Here is a 23,017-nt window from a genome sequence, read left to right on the forward strand (position 1 = left end):
TGTAGTCCGTCCTTACTTAGGAAGATTATTTTAATTTAAGACCGAAAACTGTAGTGTGGTAAAATAAAAATATGGCTTGAGACTAACAGGTTTTTAGCTCAAATTAATCAAGCATAATTAAATGTGTCTGCTGGTGGAACATGTCAGGTAGCTTGACATTAGGTGGTGCCCTTGCCAATGGCACAGAGTGATAGTGGCAGCAATTCTTACTGTGCCCCTACCAGAGCAGAGTTGTTTCTCTGTATGACAGGTGCTAAAGGATGTTATTACACATCACGTGCTGTTCGTTTCTTCCTCAGAGGGAAAATACTGTATTTGGAGTATTATTTTGGTGATTTTTTTCTTCTTTACAGATGGGTGGGGTAGAGTAAGTTTTCAAAATGTACTTACTGCTCTGTGCTAGAGATGGGCAAGACAAGTTCATTTTTGCACACAGGTTTGAAGATGGTATGTCGAGGTTTCTCCATCAGCTACCCTGGGTTGTTTTTTGTAGATTGGATGCTTGGACAGATCAGTCTGTTCAAAGACTGACACAAAGGCATTGTGCTGTCTGGTGAAGTTCACTGCCACCGTGGATGTTGCTGGTGGCACAGTCTTCTTGAAAACCCTGATGGGGAAGGACCCCCTTGATGTTGGTTGACTTTCTCATCATGGGGGCCTGGCTGTGCTAGCAGTGGCTTTTCATTAGTTGCCATGATTAAGTTTCCTTTTTCCTACTGACTTAAGTGGCTTCTACATGGCAAGGATCAGGGAAGCAGTGTCTTTGAGGAGAAGCTCAGAGAACCTTTCTGATGAACACTGCCTGTGTTTGTCCTGAATGACAGTTAGGAACTTCAGAGGATCCAAGAGTCTTCATCACTCTGGGCCAGCCTGCCCTGTGTCCGGGACTGCTGGAGAGCCTTTAGGTGCTGAATCTGGTCTGCAGCCTTCCTCTCCCACACCTCAACTGAAAATTCATTAGGGAGAGATGGTGAGGGAGCCTAGAGAGCATGAAGATAATCTGTAAACTGTAAGAACATTGGGAAGATCTATGGAGGCATGTGGATGGGCCATGCCTGAGAGGCCATACTGCCAGGTGCAGGCACAGGCCCTGAAAGAGCTGTGGGGAAGGCTGGCTGCTGGATCCAGGCAGTACCAAGAGACTGCTGTGATGAAGAAGAAAGGCCTGTTATAGCATGAGGGACTTTATGCTGGAGGATGGACGGTAGCACAGAGTAAGGGCCTGGCAGTGAATTGAGAGGATGGCAAACAGTAGAATGGAGCTGCAAAACCTGATACGAAAAGTTGTTGAGTGGTGAGTGGGTAGTGCAGAGGTGTCCAGAGACCCTGAAGGGCTGCAGGACCATGTTACAAGGAGCCCTGCATGGGTGGGGCCCTACTGCTGGGGCAGCCCCTTTCCCTTAGCTCCAGCAGGGCAGTGCTATCTATCCGAACCAGCCTCTCAAAGCAGCCTGTCACTGGCATACACCATTCAGAGGTCTTGCTGAATTAAATGTAGTAGATAGGGCTCAGCATCCTTGTTTTGTACCGTTCAGTTCTTTTAGCTTTACTTACGTAGCTTTCATATTTTAAGAGTGCTATGCAGATCTTTGTCTTGACTGAGAAAAAAACTCTGTTGCAGACTTTGTGGGTGGGGTGAGGAAGACTTGCAGTTTTGGTGATTTTTGGTGAACAAATAAGGGACTTTTAACATCCATTCCACAATGGACATTCTGAAAATCCCTGCCTCTTCAAAGGCTGAGAAAAGCAGCTACATATGCCCAGTGCCACCAGAGGCCTGAGACTCTTACGCTATCATGCTGTGTGATCTTTAACTCAAGCTGTGGCGGAGGAGGACCACAGGATAAAAGCCACCAACTTGCTTTCTTTCCTTCCTATTGTCTTAAGCTGCTTTGTGTCTTCTGTGTTGTGTTGGGTCTAAAACTTGATTTGGTACTCCTTGTGAGTAGGGAACATTTTTTCATATGGCCCAGAAAAAAACTTACATGACTTGAGGAATGCTAAAGTAATAGCAAAATATTAAATGCTGATGCATTTCCTTGGTGTGATTAGGATGTGATATCTCTAATTTTTTGGGGCAGTAAAACATTTGAGTGTGGCAGTGCTGCAATGATAGTTGTTCTTTCTACAAGCTTGATAAGCAACTGCATGGATTGATGTTATTTTTGTATTATCTTGAGAAACAGGACTCTCCTTCATAGACATATGTGGCTAGTCATACACACTGGCCAGGAAAGCAAGCAGTGGAAATCCTCTGCCAATGCCACAGATTTAATCAGTTTGGTCTGTAAATAGAGAAATGGTAGCTCCATGAAGTTGGTCTGTGGGAGCTCTCCATAATAGTGTTTGCTCCGTGTCAGCTAACTCACAAGGCATTGCCTTGGATTCCTGCCTCTAAATCAGGGTAATAGTAGTCTTCCTTCCCTGTGTGCCCTTCTTGCCTTTTCAGATTATCTCCTTTTACTGTCTTGCAGTGCCATATAGACAAGTTTGGGCATTTATCAAGATAGCCATGTAAAGTAGCTACTTTGATATGCTGTAGAGAGAAGAACATCCTCGGAGGGATGATGAACTCTGCCTGGCAGGGGGGCTTCCCCAAGACAGTGCTTTGGGAGCAGGTCAGGGCACCTATGTCAGGCCTTATTCTGAGCCTTATTTTGGGGTGACATTTTCATGTTTATGGACTGGAAAGGAGAAACTGGCTGGTGAAGCAGAGAGCCTGAGACTGAGCAGTATAAGTATCCCTATCTCCTTCTTCGAAGCAGGAGCAAGTGTGAAAAGCACATTCAAAACAAAACTGGCTGATACCTTCAGATTGCTGAGTTTTCCAAGGGGAACTCAAATGGCTTCTGCCATAGCTGGGCCAGGAGGCCTGGTTTGTTTTCTTTCCTGACGAGACGATTGCACACTCAGCAGCACCAATGGGCAGGGCGAGGCCGCGGGCGCGGGGCTGGGGCTGGAGCAGGCGCTGGGGAGCAGGCAGCGGGGAGCAGGGTGTCCGCTCCCGCCGTGGGTGTGGGCGGTGTGTGCTTGGCGATTCCTCCGGGCCCGGAGCCGGGAGCTGTCCGGAGCGGCCGCTTCCCGGGGCACGGAGCCACCGGCGCTGAGCGGGGGCTGCGGGAGCAGGGGAGAGGGAGCCCCGGGGCGGCTGCAGCGGGGCTGCTGAGAGAAGAGGCTCCCTCCGCCACTTCCCTGCTGCGACGCAGCGCAGCCCGGCGTCTCCTGGGCAGAGCCAAAGGAGGAACCTGCGTTTCCCTCGGCGCTGGTTCCCGGCGCCAGCGTCTGCTGGCCCGGGCAGCCGCCCTGGGAGCCCCTTGGCGGCTCTGAGCCCTGGGCCAGGCCGCAGGCTGGTCCTGCAGCCGGGGCAGCCTCAGGTGGAGAGTGGCTTCACAGAGAAAACAACTGGAGCCTCCTCCACGGTTACAGCAAAGCCATTGGCGTTAGTTTTGCATTAGATCCAGGTGGGGGAAGGAAGTGTGAATGTCCCCCGGGAGAGAGAGAACTGCAAAAGTTAGACAGTTTAGAGAAACACGTGGGTTTGCATGTTCTGCATGTTCTCCCTTTAAAAATAAAAATAAATATTAAAAATTAGGCTTTTTTTCACAAAGTAAGCACACTTCCTATGTGTTGTTTATAACTCTGGTGCTAGACATAAGCAACAATTATCTTTATAATTATCATCTAGGACAGGAGAAGGGCTTGTAGGGTTAAATACAGTGGGTATCAAGAGTGTCATGGTTTACTTTCTGAGCACTGCACACACCATACTATTTGAGGCAGACCAAAATCAGAGCTGAGCGAATCTGAGAACAAAAAGGAAATCAGGCAGTGGGGACAGGAACAGCTTCTGCCAATTGGAGAGGTCTGCCCTCAACCCCAGGGCTGCCCTGTGAGGTGGCAAATGTCTTCCTAAAGTGCCAGCAAAAAAAACCACAACCAGGCAAACACAGAAAGAATCTTGTTCCTTCAGTAGGGCAGATGGGTGTTTTGGAATTAGGACCTGATTTGGGGGAAGAAGAATGAATTAGTTCTTAGACGCTGAAACAGGTTGCCAGGGAGGCTGTGGACACCCCAACACTGGCACTGTTCAAAGCCAGGTTGGCTAAGGCCTGGAGCAAGCAGGTCTAGTGGGAGGTGTCCCTCCTCATGGGCTGGGGGGTTGGGACTGGATGATCTTTAAGGTCCATTCCAACCCTTAAACATTCTATGATTATATGATGTGACTGCTTTTATGCTAGGCTGTCCCAGAATGAGAAACAGGGTAGTTAAGTAACCCTCAGTGCAGTTCCTAAGCACGCTTCACTTTCAAGAAAGGGGATGTAGGTTTTCATGGTGCTCTGGAGGAAAGCTCTTCCTGTACATTGTCCACCAGTTCTGCGCTGACGTCACAGGAGGAATTGTGCTAGGAAGTTAGGACACTGGATTCTGTGTATCAGATTCCAAGAAATCATAAAGTATGTAAGTGTTAGTTTTGTCACAGAGCACATGTTGCTGACAACCTAATCTCAAGAGAAATATCCCAGAGAAAGAGCTAATTAGTAACCTCTACACAGTGGGAAAACATAAAAGTAATAAAGAATAGTTCTGTAGTTGAGATAGCAGAAAGCTGTGGTCTCAGAAAGTGGGGAAATCTCTGCCTGCCTTCCCTCAGAAGTGTATGGGTTTAATGTATGGAGCTGCATCAGTCTTGAAAAGAGGCTGAAAGAATGGCGATGACCGCACCCAAATCTTGGTGCCAAACCCACGTTTGATCATTGTTTGCACAACTCAGGGTTCTCTATTTTAGGCCTGAGAGGTCTGTGCTGCTCAGGCATGCCCAGGTCTGAGTCGCCCCATGCCTTGCACCCACCTCAGCACTGCACCCAGAAGCTGGGCAGCTCAGGGCCAAATCCCGCAGAGGACTAGTAGCTGGAGGGCTGCTCTGTGGCCACCTGAAGCCTAGGGCAAGCCTGTCACTGAAGGGGAAGAGGCAATGGTGCGGGAAGGGGCTCAAGAGCTGAGCTGAGTTGGAAGTTGAACTTTGTAACTCAGGAGGGAGGCAGGAGAGTCCACAGGGAGAGGGTGGCATTTCAGGCATGTTTCTTCATTTAGGCTTCCGTGTCAGGCCTGCTCCACTGTGAGTATTCTGGAGGGCTTTGACTCACCCTCTGAAGGCCTCTAGTCCTGCCCACACAATGTGTCAGGAACCTGCCTCATGCTAGATTTTGAGTTCTGTTTTATTACCACAGGCTTCAGTTTGTGCCACTTCACTACCAAACCTGAGGAGTATCTAACCCACAGCATTAGGTTGCTGAGGAACCAAAGCCTAAGCTCATCAAGGCGTAGTAAATAGTGTGTGAGAGTTTTACCAAAATCCATATAGGAAGTGCTTGTGAGACTGCGTTTTCATTTCCTCTTTCAGATTGAGTGCTCTCGCAATGAGTAATGCTGCAGAAGTTACTGTGCCTGGTCTGCTTTAGAGACTCTCTTAGCCATGCTCTCTGCCATGCTGTGAGGAAGCCTCCTTTTTGCTCAGGTATCTGTTCCTGGGAAGGGAATGACTTCACCTCCAGGTTGAAATGTGTCTGGGCGACCTACCTGATTTCCCCTGTACTGCCTAGGAACTTGGGGCAAAGCAAATAGGCACATCCCAGTTTTCCTAACGCACAGCTGGCATCTTGACCGCATAGATTTTTCCTGCTTCTATTTGAAAATGATACCAAAAAGGAATTAGGCTCTTTTTTCACAAAATAAGCATACTTCTTCTTGTGTGTTGTTTATATATCTGGGGCAGTGGCAAGATATAAGCAATGATTAACTTTATTTTGTGTAATTTAATGATCATCTATAACAGGAGAAAGGTTTGTGGGGTTAAATACAGTGGGTATCAAGAGTGCCATGGTTTACTTCCTGAGCACTGCACATACCATACTATTTGAGGCAGACCAAAATCAGAGCTGAACGAATCTGAGAACAAAAAGGAAATCAGGCAGTGGGGACAGGAACAGCTTCTTTCCTTAATCTCAACTCCCTTCCTACCATCAGCAGCTGTCTTGTTTCTCCAAGAGGGACAGAAAGCAGTGGATTAAGAAGAAATACGACCTTTCATTGAAGATTAACCCATGTCAAGACCCTGGGTAATGTCATTTTATAGTTTCTTATAAACCCTTAGTTACCTGTGGTTTGAGACTTTATTTTTTGCTGTCAGCCTACTTCTCAATGCAAAAATAAATTGCAAGCCTTAATTCCGCCCCCATATATATTTTCCACAACAAAGTGCTTGTTTCTGGAAGTCCCAGATAATGACTCATAATGAGTTTTTTAAAAAGGAGAAGCAATGTATTTTTTAATGTATTAACTATTCTCTCATAGCCAGATGTTCCCCTTCATTGCACAGCATGAAGAGGTGAAAAGAAGCAGAAAAACTGCAGTAAGAAAGACAAAAAAAATCCCCAAAAGCCAACCCAACAAATAACCAAATATCAAGAGAAACAGGTCAGGTGTCAATTTTACACCTAACTTTGGAATTACCTACATGTGCAGAGTGCATGGAGCTGAGGGTCTTTTGTTGGAGTTCCAGGTCTCTTGGAAGTGAAATGATGGATCAAATGCGTGAAGCATGTGTATTACTAAGAAAGGTCTCAAATAAATAAAATTCAACTATTTTTGGGAAGTTATTGGGTCAAGATCATTCAGAAAATGTACTGGAGGGACATGGGTGGAAATCAAGACATGTTAGAACATGTTTCTTACTGTATGGTTTTGTTTCTTTGCTGAGTTCACTCAGTTCAATAGTTGTTTATGAAGTATTTTACAGATGGATGCACTCTTTTTCCAAAATGCAAACTACTTAGCCAGATGGCTTCACATCTGGATTAATCTCTGCACAAAACAGAGAAGAGTAGTTGCATTTTTAAGTATCTGCTCTCTGTAGCAGACCTAAAATTGGTGATGATCATGAAAGGCATTTATATCGGTATAATTTGCAAATAGTATTTATTTCTCTACTTCTGACAGTTCTGAATGTTTCTGATGGAAACATTTAAAAATGTTTGGGTGTCTCATTTGCTTTATCACAATTGCAATGGAAACTTACTGCCTGATTGCTTACGCTGGTATTGGGAAACCCAAACCCTGTTAAAAACGGACAAATACATATTTAATGTGAAAATGAAGAAACAGAAGTTCTCACATAAACTGGTGATGCACTGAAGCCCCTTATTCAAAATCCTGTCTCAAACTAAAAGGAAGTTTGAAGATTTTAAGAAGATAGGATTCCCAAAATGCCTTCTGTGAGCCTTCCTTACCTTCATCACTGTTGATAATTAACTGAATTAATTTCATTTTATAGGGAAATGAAACAAAGTGATTCCCCAGCCTAACTGTGCAGCACTGCTCTGCAAGCTTTGCATCAGCAGGTTTACAGCATGTTTACACAGGCTATATTATTTTTATATTTTTGGCACAAACTGCCTTTCATCTACACATAAATTATCTTTTTGTTTCCTTTTTGCTTTATCTTGTAAATTATTCTGTTGGTTTTTAATCTTTCTTGGAAGCAATATGACTTTATCTTGGAATGCATTGTACTGTCATAATGTTAATGTGGACCAATTAATTAGCTGTCTTCAGAGAGTTTCCAGCCTGCAAGGAACATAAAATGCATGGCTTTAGATCTGGATCAGGCAGTCTGTTCCTACTGATTCATGGCTGGAGATGGTCTGAGATAACTTCACTGAGCCCAAAATATTTGTTGAAAAGGACTTGGTTTCCACTTCTGTGCTTCTGGGTTTCAAGGCTGCTTGGGAAGCCAGTGCTCATGCCTCTGCCCCCGAGCTCTCCTGCTATGCCGGTGAGCTTGGGCTGCTTCAGCAGAATGGGACAGGAGTGCCCTCCCTGCATTCTGATTGCCTGATCATACACAGTGGACAACCTCTTCTGCTGATGGCTCCTAAAGTATAGACCATAGACTCTTGAAATCCTGAAACTACCATCACAGCTTTGCTTTCAGTGTTGTGGTAGTAGTTGTGGTAACTCGAAGTGGTGAGAATCTGGCCAGCTCAGTTTGTCTGTGCTGGGAAAGGTGGAAGTCTCAATGTCTGTGGTCCCTCCACCTGCTCAGCCTCCTTATGCTGGTAAAAAAGAGGACATATATGCTGATAAAATGATATTACTGATCAGTCTTGACCAGTGCTTCAGAGGAATCCTCATTGAATGACAACAAAACCGTGTACACCTATGTTGAAGCAGCCCAAAGTGCCTGCCTTGGGTTTTTGCACAAAGTCAGCTAAACATGCATACTCTGCAGGCAGGGCCATATTCCAGGTTCCAGAAGAATATCCCAGGTGTTGTTCCTGCTACCAGAGAGTAAATTGCACGTAGCCATGCTGGGCCGTTGTTGATCTCCTTTTCTGCTCGCATGTATTGAGCTGCTGGGCTGTGCTGTGCCATTATTCCCTGAAGCAGGGAGGAGGGAGCTGGAGGAGCAGCAGAGTGCAAAGAGAAAGCTTCCTGCAGCCTGGAGGGTTTGCCTCCCTCCCCCGTCTTCAAGGTTTTTACATCTGCTCCCATAGTCACCAAAGAGAGAAAGATATACCAACTCATACACCAACCCACAACAAACCCACACAGGCAGAGCTGCAAAGCTCTCACCAGGAAGCTGACTTACGCTAAACCTCTTCACTCTTTCTCGTCACGCTGCATCTGGGTCTGCTGTCACTGCTGCCTCCAGATGAGCTAGACCCAGTTGCCAGGACTACTCTGGCCTGTATGCACAGGGGTCTCTGGTTGCCTCTAGAGCTTTTGGGTTTTTTGTCCTCTCAATAATACAGTTGTTCTAATCTGCTAAAAAAGAAGTCTATCTGAAAAAGCCAAGAACACAGAATACCACTCTTCTTTTTTTCTTCCCCTGTCTCATCCAGGATAGTTGACTTTCGTAATGTTTATTTTCAACAGCCTCTTTCAGCTTCCTGCCTCTGGTGAGTTCATTGCATTTTCTTTTTTTCTAGGAGTCTTAATGTGAATTGATATTCTGAATCAAATTCAGTATACTTTGTTTTACTTTTGTTAATTACTTTTATTAATAAGTTTGTGAAATTGGTTTACATAATCAGTTTTACTTTTCTGTTAAATACCATCTGTTAAATGCTCGTATTGAGATAAACAATTAAACCCTGGTCTAGATCTTGCATTTTGTGGATTTTCATTTGTTCCCGAGGTTTTTCTTCACTCCAGCATAAAAAGGCCTTATATAAAGTAGAAAGAGGGGTGTGATGGGCTGTGCCATGACAGTTTCTTCCATGTTAACTGATATAAGAAAAAAGAAAAAATCGGAATTGCTCTCAAGATGGTGGATCTGATTCTGATGCTCTTTTCTGTTGTACGAACTATGAACCCAGGAGTGATAGATGTGTAAATCTGCAGCACTTCAGGGGATGGTCTTTTTCCACTTCTGTGAAGTACATCATGCTTATGAGGAAACTGTTCTGCTTCATCTTAAATATTCCCAAGCAAATTTAGGTGAAGACTTTATTGTGAAAATTTGAGAAATAGGTTTTTAGGACTGGAGTGAGATTAAAAATATTTTTAATTTGCTGACATATCTGTGGCTGGCTCTGGCTCCAGCAGCTGCCTGGTCCTGCTAGGTCTAGTAAATGACTGTGCCACATTCTGAGATGGAAGGTTTCCATCTAAATGGCCACGTCTGTAACAACTTGTGTTCAGGTCACTCCCACGGCTTCTTTGCTTTCTGAGCCTACTGTGGCATGCTTATGGTGTGGGGTCCCCTTACAGAGCAGTATGTGTGTGTGTGTGTGCATGCGTGCACATTTCTGCACACCCATTTCCAGATTCTGCTCACAAAACCTGCATCTTATGATGTTCTTGCGGTGATGGAATGGTCTTGTCACATTGCCAATGAGATGCAGTTAATCTGAAAGGTGAATGAGGATAGAGCACGCTGAGGCTGGAACCGTCTCTCTGACACAGGTCCCCACAAAAAAATCTGAATGTGGATTTAAGATTTTCTAACTTCTCCTTTAAGCTGTGTTTCTACCTGTGGATAGGACAGGAGTTGAGCTGTGGCATCTGGCAGAGGCCAGCTTTAATGAGGGGTTTATCCTGAAGAAAATACTTGCAGAAGAAAAAGGTAGGGTAAATGAGATAAGTTAGTTGTGAACAGGCACATATGTCAGCAAATTTTGGTGTCTGTTGCTGTTGGAATAAGGTGGGATAGTGCTTTATATGTTCCTGCTTCAAATTTCACATTTTCAACCCCACCATTTAGATCAGTGTGTGGTGTGTTTGTGATTTTCCAGTAGGAAGGACCATATGTGTACACTTACTTGACTTTAGAATGGGGTTTGATGTAATTTTTCAGAGATCGATCTGAAGATCTATCATACAAATGAAGTCAAATCTACTGGAGAAAGTGGGTACTGACTTCATGTGAATACCACGTTTGAGACTTGGGCAATAACCGCGGGGTCGAAAAGCCACGTGTGCACTTGCTTCCTGCTAAGTTTAGAGAGCAGGCCTTAGTGAGGCATAATACCAGGTTTTACATTCCCTAGATTAGGTGCTGCAAACCAGGAAAAACTGTAGGTTTGTAGTTATAGAGAATTGGTGTTTTTATAAGTAATCTGTATTCACTAAGTTCCAGAGCAAAGAATTAAATTTTAAAATGTGTTTGATTTTCATGTATAGCAAGACAGAAATTCATAGCCCATCAGCAAGGCAACATGGCTGTAAATTACTGTCATTTAATCCCACTTTAAGATAAATTTACTGTGCCAAAGCAGTGTGAAATCAACTCATAGCAGAAGAGCATCAGGCCTCAAAATTGATGGTAAAGTCTCATTGCTGGTAACGGCTGCTAGTGCCAGTGATTTTAGGGAAGTGATCGCTTCTACAGTGAGGGGCGAGCCATATAAATCCTCAAAGAGGTAAGTGGGTGATCTGCAGCATACCCAGAGCACACAGGAAATGAGCAGCCAGCGTGGTGGCGGTCTTGCAGGCTGTGCCCGTTTTGTACAGCAGTGGGTCTGCACCAGCGGAAGCTCCTGAGGAGCTTTTCTCAGTGATGCTTTCTGATAATCAGCCAGGAGGATACCCAGGCAGGGAGATGAAATTCTGCTGTTTCTCCTCTTGCTTTTGCTGTGCAGTTCTAGATGTATAGCAGTAGGTGGGTTAGGCACTTTAGTGTTAACGATTTTCTGTGAAAATTACCTCTTCACCCCCCTTTTTCTTTGTGAAATGTTGATGCTGTGATTCTATAGTTTTCCCTAAGAAACAGTAGAATGTTACTGAATGCACCATTCAAGTGATTAATTTGACATTGACCATAAAATGAAAAATTGCAGCTTTTTCTATAGTGCTTTTGATTATTGTTTGAAAAGAGATAAAAGAAGTAACTGTAAAACGTAGCTTTTTCAAAGTCTTGATGTAACATTTTAGACATCACACCACACAGCTTAACATCATTCCCAAATTAGGTTCTCACTTTCTGGCTAGTGGTGTGTGGTTTTATTAAATTCACGGTTTTCAAATGTTTCCAAGCTATGATACAGCTTATAGCTGAAAGATATTTTGAGATAACCCCAGCATAGCAATTAAGAAAGGAAGTTGGCTGCAACTGTCTCAAGCCCACTATTAAAGCATTATGGCCTTAAAATACTGGACAGGATCACACAAACACAACAAAGCAATGTAGCAACAAAATTTTTGTGCTGTAGCCTACCATTAGCTCTTCTCCACAAAACCAAATAGAGTTTCATATTTACTTAGCAGAAGTTAGTTGTCCTTCAATTTTTATGTCAGTGAAGGACTAGAAAAGGTTCCCAATCCAGCAGAAGGATCAGTGGACAGTGGAAGGGGGAGACTTTTGGAGCTTGTGAAACCTCTGTAATGCAGCAGTGAGAGTACTGGAAGTCATGGCTATAAAAGCTTGGCATATCAGGTCTAATATGAGCAGCTGGCAAAGTGTCAAGGAGCAATAATCCCAGCAGTCCCAGTCTATCACTGCTGACAGGGTGGCTGAAGGTTAGCTGGGAACATGGTCTGAGCACTTAGTGCATGCATGTATTCCTGACAGAGCAGATACAGGAATGGTTTGTGCCCAGCCTTGCTTGTGGCCGTGCGCTGTGTTTATCACAGACCCTTATCATTCCCCTCCTGCGCAGTTGCCTGCTGCTGTGTCTGTGCTGTATTGCTTTCACACGAGGAATTGCATTTGGTCTTTGGTTACAGAAGGCAAGGAGAAGTGTAAATTCCTGAGGGATGAGGGTGGGGCTGAACTTGACATGCTTGTCTTTACCTGACAAAATGCATGAATCTGCTGGAAACCACACAAGGATTCTGCTATGGTTTGGAGATTTCCCTACGGGGAGCCATGGTGACCTGTCACATAGGAAAGACACAGCATGTGCTGGAAAAGGAGCAAACACCTCTCCTGGCAGAAGCTGGCACAGTGGGCTGTGGTTACTTACTGTGCATGATTTCGCTTCTCACACACAAGTGTGAGCGTGGAGTACCAGTAACTGACACTTGCCAGCTTTAGGTTGTTGTACCATCTGGTCACAGCTCTTCTCCTCATGAGTGACAATGTGTTGCTTTTGAAAGTTAGACTGATTTAAGTCAAAATATAGATAGAACTGGATCTCCTAATATAAAAGCGTGAGACCAAGACCCCATGGTAGGTAGGCATCTCTTTTGGTTGTCTCCTGTGCCATGGTCATTGAAAAAATATGAAACCTCTCAAACTTACAGGAAAACTGTTCTTTCCTTTCATTGATACGCATGCCAGTGGACACACAGTCTTCAGCTTGCCTTTTTTTTTTCCATCAAATGACTGTGCTTAAAAACTGGTAAAGACTTTGGAGTTCAAAATTACTGAGGTACTGATATACTTAAATTAATTTATCTATTAATTATATATCTAATTATCTCAATATAAACATATATTATGAAACAGCTGTCATAAAAACCCTGCATGTTATTTCTTTAGTTTCCATCAATTTAAATGCAAGTTTTTAAATTCCCATCTCTTTCAGTGGAGTTTTAATTCTGGGTGAAAAGCTGTTGGATAAATTATCTCTGAGTTTGAATCAAGTCCACCAGGATTCAAAAATAAAGCATGGGAAATGTTCTCATAATGTTCAAACATCTTTCTCCTAAAATATCTTTCTTTTCATATGTGTGATCATTTTCATTCAAAATATGTAAAAATCAAGAAAATCAAGGAAAGCTTTCTATGCTTCCCACTGAAGAATTCTGCATTAAGATTTACCGTATTGTGGGGATTTGCATGATCTTTAAACCAACTGAAAGCCAAGTAGATGTCAGCTATAAATATATGAAATGGCTTCTCAAAATACTCAGCTGAAGAATGAGTGAGAAGGATTTATGTATTAGTTTTGGTTGTACAGTCTTTTCTCCTCTTAACCTATTCCATATGACCCGCTGCTGTCTGCAGTATTATATGTTTTATATAAAGGTGGCAAGAGATCAAGGTCGTAATGGAATCAGAGAAAAGTAAAGAAAAACAGGCACTAAAATATATATTCTGCTCTGGCATGTGGTTGGTGTAAGATATAAACCAGTGTAAAATCTGAGCTACCAGGTGTAACTTGTGCTAATTCTAGAAAAAATAAAAGGGAAGAAAGCATGTTCCTTTGAAATTGGCTTTTAATCATAACTATGCATGGAACGTAGGCAGTTTGATGAAGGCAAGTATGCATGCCCATTTATTTTATCTAATTTAATCTGCTACAATTAAGGAATTCTAGAGAGGCTGCATGGTGAGAAAAAAAAATTCCTGCTTGTACTGTAGATATGTATTATCTCTTATTTTATCTGTGTGCTGGATATAGTGCATGAATACTGAGTCATGGCATAGATTGTGAAAAGCAACTCCTTTTTTTTAAATTTATAAAACAAAAAGATAAAAATCATAAATCAACAAATGCAGGATAAGTTATGATCATTTTATGTTTTATGTCGCACCTGCTACTTGAAAAGTAATTGAAATTATTTCTAAGCAAGCTCTTCAAATTTTTAACATTTTAATGTACATGTGTGCATACAAAATTTAAGGATGATATTAAAGATGGCAGTTTTCCACTGTGTGAAATCTAGACTATGATTTTAAACACTTGGATATATACAGAGATAAGAAAAAGGGGTTTGTTGCTGGCAGTCTTAAGGGGGAAAAGCTAAAATTATCAGGGAGTTTCTGTGTTATAAAATAAATAACCAACCAAATTATTGTTGCTTCCTTTGCTAGCTTTGCTCATTAACTTCAGAAGTTTAATATTCGTCACAGCAAAACAAACAGTGACATGCAGTAAATATGAGTTCTTCCTAAATTAAAAATAAATCAGTATGTTTTAGCAAGAGGTCATTATTGTGAACTGTTTGATCAACTGAAATATCATTATTACTACTCAAAACACCTGTACATCCAACACTTTATTCTTATCACAAAATATACAAAAATAATCTTCCATGGAACACTGGCTAATTCTATTCTAACTAACATTTTCCTCCTCCACCTTTACCTCCCACTGAAATCAAACCTGTGCAAATACATAACTTAATGATTAACATGGAGAACCTCCTTCTTCTCCCACTGATACTAGGGGGAGAAGATCTAGACTTGAGAATCTCCTTATTTTGTGCTAGGTATTTTAGAAAATCAGAGCAAAGTTAAACCTGAAGAGACTTCTGAAAGTAATGTTGGAGATCTTGCAAGGGGTCTGTTGAAGAAAATGTACAAGTGGTAGGCCAATTTTTTAAAGACCTTTTAACGCTGAGGAGAATGTTACATCACCTGTATCATTCATGTATTAGCTTTTAGCTGGACTGTTACTATTGATTACTTCGAAGTGTTTAAGAGAGCCAGTCAAGATGATCAGGTAGTGTGCAAACAAGGGAGAGAAGTGCAGTCCTACCCCAGGTTAGAGCCAAAGCACACAGAAGTCAGCCTTCTCCTCTGCAATGGGCTTGGCACAGGCTCTGAAAGAGGGGAAGCCTTTTTGCCTGCAAATGCAAGTGCATATATAGACTTGCCAGTTTATTTTAACAATTTATTATGTTACACATCTGCAGGATTTAATATAAATCCACGCGTCTCCTTAACGGCAAAGCACTGTAACATATTGCAAAGGTATGTCTAATAAATGTAATGGCTGCATACACAGCAGAAATGTAATAGTTTACAATGGGTGACTATGTAATTTTGTATGTAAAACTCTTATCCACTAGATACTTAGGTTATTGCAAATCCCCATTTAGCGCAGCAGTAATCTCTGCTTATGTGCGTACAAATACATGTGTACCTGTATGTAGACCGCGGTCAATTCAATAATGCATCTGTTTGATGCAAAATATGTATGCAGGTTTTCAAATGACGGTAACATATCTTGCCCACAATTTGTTGTTTCCTACAGCAATCTGTAGCAATGTGTTTTGCAATGAATTAGTATCAATGTGTCCATATATATATGTATATGGACATACATGCATGTACGTAAGGATGCAATTTTTTTTGTACATGGATGTATCGATTCATTATTGAAATAGTTAGATTTTAAATATACACTGATATATTTTCAATATTTTTGTGTATCTATATGTGTACATATACAGTTCTATGCATCCAGTCTAGCAAATAATGCATCATTCTCTGAGAAATTACAAATTATTATTTAAAACTAAGAGATGTTAGTTGTGTATGAAAGAGAAATGGATACTTCATGATGATTATGCCCATGTCTGCAGATGGTAAAAAAAGAACAAGCAGAAATAGAGAGTTTCTGGAAAGAAATCACAATCATTGTTGAAGGTTGTAAATAAAAGAGTACTTCAACAGCCAAAGAGTATTTCAACACCAAAAAACATTTTGGGAGATTTCGAAGAGCTAAATCTGTAAAAAAAAATCCTACAAAAATATGTTGTAAATGTGTTTTTGATTTGTCTCAAACTGTTTTAAAAGAGGATGTGGCATGAAAAATTTGAAGCAGTTTGAGGCCCAAAGCTGCAAACATTTCCCCATGTCAGTAATTCTACACACACAGTAGTCTGATTGAAGTCAATTAATGAAATTTTGTATTTTGTATTATCAAGGCTTCAGTTTGGCTACAATGCAGTTAGACTTGCTGAAAATTTGCTTTTGACCTCTAAGTTATTCTTAATAGAAAAACTGTTCATAGGTACGTGTGATAGCACTGCAGTCAGCACCCAGCACTTTATCCATGTTCATCTGCAAGTGTATCTGTATCCCCATCTGGACCCAGAAGCAGTTCTATGTCAGTGGTGAATATATATGTACATATATATGTGTGTGTGTATGTGTGTGTGTATATGTGTGTGTACGGAAACAGCTACTATGAGGGAAGGCAGATGGACAGATGGTTGATGAACTTCTGTGCTCGAACGTACACGTGTGACATTTGCACACCAGCTGCTCCGTGTATGGCTGTATCTGTAGGGAAACTCAAGAATTTCTTCTCTGTTTAAGAGCAGAGGAGAAAAATTAGCACAGAAAAGGGTGAGAAGGAGAGGTGACGTATCCAGTATCTTGCAGAAGGAAAACACTAGGCTTACCTAACTTCAGGCATGACATGCCACTCCATTTCTGATGACTTTGAGGATATTGGATCAGACTGAGAATGTTTTATGAGCTGGTTCCTCTGTGAAAGGATTACTTTCCTACACTTGATTTACCCAAATTTTAATTTGGAGATAATATTTATACATGGATCCCTTTTGAAAATGCCCCATAATGCCATGAATGCCACGAAGTCTGTAATTTACCATGTCACTCCATAAACATATGAAGAAAAATTACTTCAGACTAATGGCTTGAATCTTAAAGTGGGTACTTAGCATTGCCAGATCTCACTGAGTTCTATTTAGAGATTTAGGATCTCAGATCAGTACATGAGAGCCTTACAGGCTTCTCGTTGATTTTTGGAGTGGTTCTGATAATCTGTGCTCATGTTTAATTTGTAAATTGCTGAATCAAGGTGTGATTAGCCACAGCAAGAGGGTTCTTGAAGATAAAATAAATATTTCTTTTGTCTAACTGGATAATTAGAATGAGAGTTAAATAGTTTTTCTCAGCGACTATAGTAAATTGAATAGATCTTTAGTTGTGTCATAATCCATTGTTTATATATAGATATTATTATAGGTACTATTACTAAAGCAATGAAAGCAATTTTTTAAAATTTAAGATAGCTCATTAAGCAGTTTTCTGTGTATAAATAAATATGCAATATAAATAAATGTGCAGTGTGTGAGCATGTGTGTAAATATGTACATTTTGTTATACGAAAAGCTTTCATCCCTTTACTAGGACTTCACATCTCATTTAATCTTGTAAATAACATTGGTCTGTGTTTGTTGTTGTTTTATATCAAGATTTCACATTCTCAATATGAGGGAATTTCCTTTAAATCTGATAATGTGAGTTCCCTTGCTAATAATAAAGTCGACAAGATTACTGAATATTTGATCATAAATCCTTCTCTTCATTTGCAGTTATTAAAACTGCCAGAGAAAGAAACTGAGGTATTTTCAGGTGTTGTCTTGATCCTGAAGTGATTTTTTGCAAAGGCTTCTAAGAAAGTGGTTCTCCATTTTCTCAAAATTTCATAAATTAGAAATTAAACCCAAAATTTAGTTTTGTATTTTTTTCAAAACAAAATGCAGAAATTTGAAAACATGGACAGGATTTCAGTTTTGTGAATAAGGGAGTGAAAGAAAAGAATTCCAAGTTTTTATGTCTGCAAATTTTTTTTTTTAAATTGTGGAAGGAGATTATTTTTGAGATGACGAGACATCCTGGCTTTGATGTTGTTTGCTTTTCTAACTTTAGAAGGGCATTGCAGAAATTATTGTACTTAAGGATAAAACATCCATGTAAAAGCTCTCATCCAAGCTTCTGAGCATCTTTTCAATTCTTTTAAATATAAAAGCACATTGAAAGATAATCTGGCAGTTAATCTGTCAGTATTATAAATATATCAGTCAGCTGAAGTATTCTGCCAGTGAGTAACCTGCCATCTTGCTCTTGGGCCAAGGAATAGAGATGGCCCCTGTGGTAGCTGGCTTGGGAAGTGAATGAGTTGAATGGGGATTTTTTGGTGGAGTAGTTTGGGGAAAAGATGCAGCACCTTGCAAAGGTACAGGCTGTGAGCCAGTTCTCCTTCATGGCAGTGGTACCACCACTGAATGCCACTATGGACTGGAAAGCTGACAGTCTCTGAGGTGATGGGAGGCTGATTGTCAAGACAGGGCTATCGATCAAATTTGTCTTAAAAGAAGTTAAAAACCAAGAGACAGCTAATGCAAATGTCAGAGAATCAGCTTAATGGATGCATGACGGGTACAGCAAGGGGCCATTTGCTTGCAGACCAGCTGTAGTCTCCAGCCGGACTGCAGCTGATGGATTAATTTTCCGGAGACCTATGCTTTGGAAGCAGTCTGGAGGTTTGTATCTGAATGGAGCAAGTACACCTCATCCACAGAGCTGAAAACAAGGTAGTGTGACCTTGACAACCTGGTGATCTAGCAGAGCGTCCAGACTGGAGTCACAACAGTCATGGTTTCTGTGTCACAGCGGCTGTATCTTCTGGGTGCTGTCACTAACCAGGCAACAGCGTCTCTGCCCTGTCTTGATTCCTGCCAGCTTTCCTCCTCCTCCCTCTCCTTCTGCTTGCAGGAGTTGTTCCCAGGCCCTGTCTGTGCGCTGCAGTGCCCACTGTGCCCATGGAGGTGAAGGTGTAAAGCTGCACACTGTTCTGGTCAGTGAGGGTAGTCTTTGTGCCTCCTTCCTCTCCTCGAGGGCCTATAACTAAGGGATGCAAGGAGAGTTCTTATGTATCTGTGATGCAATTGGAAGGAGCAGTGATTACAATCAGCACACTGGAGAAGAACTGTAGGCACTGTTTTGCAGACCCCACTTCTGTGTGAGGTGGGACTTAGAAGAGTAGGTAGGCAAAGACAGCATGTACATTCAAGCATTGCACAGCAATTGGAAGTCTCTCCAGTGGTTTTCAACCTTTTCTATTAGTATAAATGTTTTTGTTTCCTCGCCATGTCAGATCTCTTCAAGAACTAGTATACACAGTGCTCAAACTGAAATACTAGCCTGCTGTTATCTTGATATAAACAGGAACTCCACTGAGATGTAACTGAGGTAGAGAGTGGATAATAGCAATAATAGTTAGCATGCTAACTGCTTTAACTCTCTGAAGCTTTTTGTGATTGCCTGATCTAAAAAGACGGCTGTTTGCCTGCATGGTTTGTTTACATATGAGCTAATTCCGTTCAAATTCCAGCCTACCTAAGGGTGCACTATCAGTATCTAAGATAGGTTTTGAAATTAGAAGTTCCTGACTGTTTTTATTTTCCCCTATCATAAGACACTGTCCATCCTCTGGAGATGTTTAGCCATAGTGAGTCATGCTCACAATGATTTTATAGTAGATGCCAGAGATATTCTTGGCATAAATGAAAATCCCATTTGGTTCAGTTGATAAACTTACCCTTTTTGATACAGCAGTCTGGCTTTCCTTTGTTGGTAGAGCTCTTTCAGCAAATACCATATTAGTTTTTCATGGGATGTATATTCACTTGAATCCTCTACCTGCAAAGAGCTCAGTGCTGCTGTGCCCTACTTCCCATCCCATCACATTGCAGGTTGGTAACCTCACTCACCTTCTCCGTATTGTATTCAGCCATGATCAAGTGTGAGGCATTTTACCTGCCTGAAGATTGCTGAGGTGCAGGTCAGACACTGCCAGAGAGTGACTGTTGTAGGGCTTCTTGTGCTAGCATCATCAGTGAATCCACACTCTGTAACCACACACTAGTGCCAGGGTTCTGTATTCCAAAGACAGAGGGAACCAAACCTGCAGTTTGCTAAAGATCACTATTCAGCATGACCACACAAGAGTAAGACATACATTCTTATACCTAATGATTTTATAAAAGGTCTTACCTCATTATTCAAATAATATCTTCAAATATTCAAAAATTCAAATAAAGTTGTTATGAATAATGAAAGCATAAACCAAAAAAAGCATAAAAGAAGATACAGGTTTATATATTGAATTCCAGATACAAATTGAACTTAATAAAGTCGGTAAATTTTTGAAAATCAAATTGTTGGAAGAAAAAAACAATCCCTCAGCAGCTTAGACTCCATCTCTGATCTGTGATCAGAAGGTTTTCTGCAGTCTTGTAATGGATGTAGCACACTGCACTGTTGGACCAAGACAGAATATGAGAGAAAGGGACCTAAACTTTTGCAAATATTTATAAAACTGGTTGTATACTGCAGCACAGAAGTGCCCAGTACTGTCTTTATAGGACACTGCTTTTTGTTGATGTTTAATCAAGCTTTTTCTGTCCATTGAGGTGAACGTGCATAATTATTTTAATACTATAATACTGCTCTTACTGTGAGGCTGCCACAAGGACCAGCTATGTGCCTAATTAAAGGCACATATTTAGTCCCGCTTGTATATGGAGACACACGAATGGTTGTGAACAAATGCAAGATCAAGGCCACTGAGGGCAATTTGTCCACAGGATCACAATATGGGCCTTGTTATATACCAGGGTTTTTTTATTATTCATTGGTGGAATGTAGAACAATATCATTTGCTTTGAAAACAATTCTGCACTGTCACAATGGAATATTTCAGCTTTTGTTATTGTCTGTCAACTAGCCATATTCACTAGTGCTTAATATCTCTTTCAGTCTTTAATTATTTATATTCTTTCTTTCAAAATAGCAAGTATAATTGGACCTGGTAATCAACAAGTTGAGTGCCAGAACAATCCTTTTATCCATCTTTCTTTGTTTTTGGCATTGATGAAATTGCAGAAGTCATGCTTTGGACATCCTTATTTTCTCCCACATTCCAATATGCACAAAATAATGAACCTGAAGGCACTAAGGACTGCTTGCACCAAAGAAATGTTTGTTCTTAAAAAGATGCTTGGTACATGGAAACTTTCTCCTGAGAGTATGCAGCTTTATCTGAATAGGATGCTATTGTCTTTTGGTGAATTGAGGTGTTTTCAAAATGTATTGCTGACCCAATTTTGAAGTAGAATACTCTGAAAGAGAGATTAGGATTCATATAAGTAATAGGAATGTTCATCATACATATGCTTTTTTAATTTTTCATAGATGTGTTTTGTAAATGTCTCATTTAATTCCCTTGAGAGCTTGTTTGGAGAACAGAGAAGGCGAGAGAGTGGAGTTAGACCTAATGAATCTTTAAAAGCAAATTTTCAGCTGCTGCCACTAAAACTTAAATTAATGGAACAGCTTGTTTCCCGGCAGCCAGGAATGTTGTGAAGCAGCTTAGCCTCCATCCCACTTCCTAGAAGTGAGCGGTGATGGTGAGAGCGCGGTCTCGCTGGCAGGCCAGGAAGCGCCGTCTGTTGCAATGACTCCCGTAGATACCGTAACTCAAGTACGCACAGGCCCGGCCCTGCAGACTCAGGGCCACCTCTATAAAGCAGCGTGCTCCGGCCACACATGTTCTTTCAGCCGGGCATCTGGTGGGAGAGATGCAGGTGTGCCAGCAGCACAAGAGGAGGTAGGGCACGGCCTCACTACAAAATGAAAGCAGGGCAAATAGCAGTTGTCAGTGCCTGTAAAATGTTCTCTCTAAGCTCAGCTAGCACTTTTCCTTTGTTTTCCCCCCTTTGTGGAGTAAGCCAAAGCTTGGAGTGTACTAGAAATAAAGGGGGGGGCGGGGCGGTGTTTGTGGTGTGTTAGGGTACTGAAAGTGGAGAGTGTTACAGTAAAATATAGTACATGCGTTTTGTGGCCATCATTAATTTCTGTGCAAACAGCCTTCAGCTGTGATGTCTCCCTACATATATGAAGGAAACAGAAATATATTATTTATGTAACAAACACATGACATTTTGATATTATGCAGTGATACTTTTTTTTAATTACTCTTGTTCATCAGAACTAATTTGTCTTCAGTTTTGCTGTTAGTGATTTTCGGAGCATCTTGTGTGTCACCCTGTGTGAGCAGTGAATCTTGCACACAGCTAGTGGGGAAGAAACAAATGCTTTCAAAATAGGAAAATTTGACTGAATGCTGGCAGGAGCTCAAAAGCAATTACATACTCTGAAGAGTACTCTTGGTTCAGTTTTACAAGAGAGTAAATGCCAGGACAGTTATATCCCCTTCAAATGAAATTTTGACTGGGGCAAGCATCAGTAGTGGGGCTTTCTTTGGCTTGTGCTTCTCGATTGTTGAAAGCAATTTGTAAGGAAAAAATTAAATTAAACTCTTTTTGGGTATTTTTGCTGTGAATCCCTTCATTGCTTTTGAAAATTGTTCGGGTTCAGCTGACTTGAGATTCACACCTGAAGTCTTTGCTTTCTCGTTGTCACAAGTGGTTCTGTGTTACTGTTCCATATAGGATTGTTTAAATAGTCAAATTGGTTAGCAAAGAGCTTTTTTTCTCTTGAGTACCTCTAGAGAGCATGGGTATATTTTCAAGGGAATCTGAACTGATCATTTAAGGATTCAGGATTCTGTCAGTCTTCGTGAAAGTCAGAGGCAGGGAATATCTCACAGCATATTAGTAGCGGTTATACCAAAGTTAAATTAATTTTATCAGTCTTTAGACAATTGGAGGGAAAAAATAGTTTGTGTCAGTGGAAAATGGCAGTGGTGGTAAGACTGTTAGCTCCTGTAGAGCAGCAAGAAGGTTATTTACATGAATGGCTGTTGCACACACAGCCATCTGGGAGGAAATGGCAAAGTTCATCATCCCCAGTAAGGGATACTTGCCATGGCTGTCCAAAGATGTGTCCAGGCATCTTTATCTTGATGAGGAATGGTTTATTCTCTGTGGGTTATAAATGTTATATTTTATTTTTACTCTTTCAGAAACATCATTTGACTTACTGAAGATTTGAAACCAACAGAGTCATGTGGGAGAAAATGGAATTTTAGTCTCAAGTGACAGAATCAAGTCATAAGAAGCAAAG

At 41.3% G+C, this 23,017-nt stretch overlaps 1 protein-coding gene across 2 annotated transcripts in view; it reads left to right on the forward strand.

The window, feature by feature from the left end:
* The window catches only part of N4BP2 (NEDD4 binding protein 2), a 62,014-nt gene extending 39,025 nt beyond the window's left edge, over positions 1 to 22,989 (forward strand). Inside the window, exon 19 of one of the 2 annotated variants that reach the window (XR_007203537.1) lies at positions 22,917 to 22,989. The gene's annotated coding sequence lies outside the window, so the exon portion shown is untranslated. Of the gene's footprint in view, positions 1 to 5,401; positions 5,421 to 22,916 lie in introns of those variants that run through there. The other variant, XR_007203538.1, reaches the window with a different exon arrangement.
* Positions 22,990 to 23,017: the final 28 nt, after the last annotated feature.

This window comes from Corvus hawaiiensis, chromosome 5 (genome assembly GCF_020740725.1).
Source record: "Corvus hawaiiensis isolate bCorHaw1 chromosome 5, bCorHaw1.pri.cur, whole genome shotgun sequence".
Lineage (NCBI taxonomy): Eukaryota > Metazoa > Chordata > Aves > Passeriformes > Corvidae > Corvus > Corvus hawaiiensis.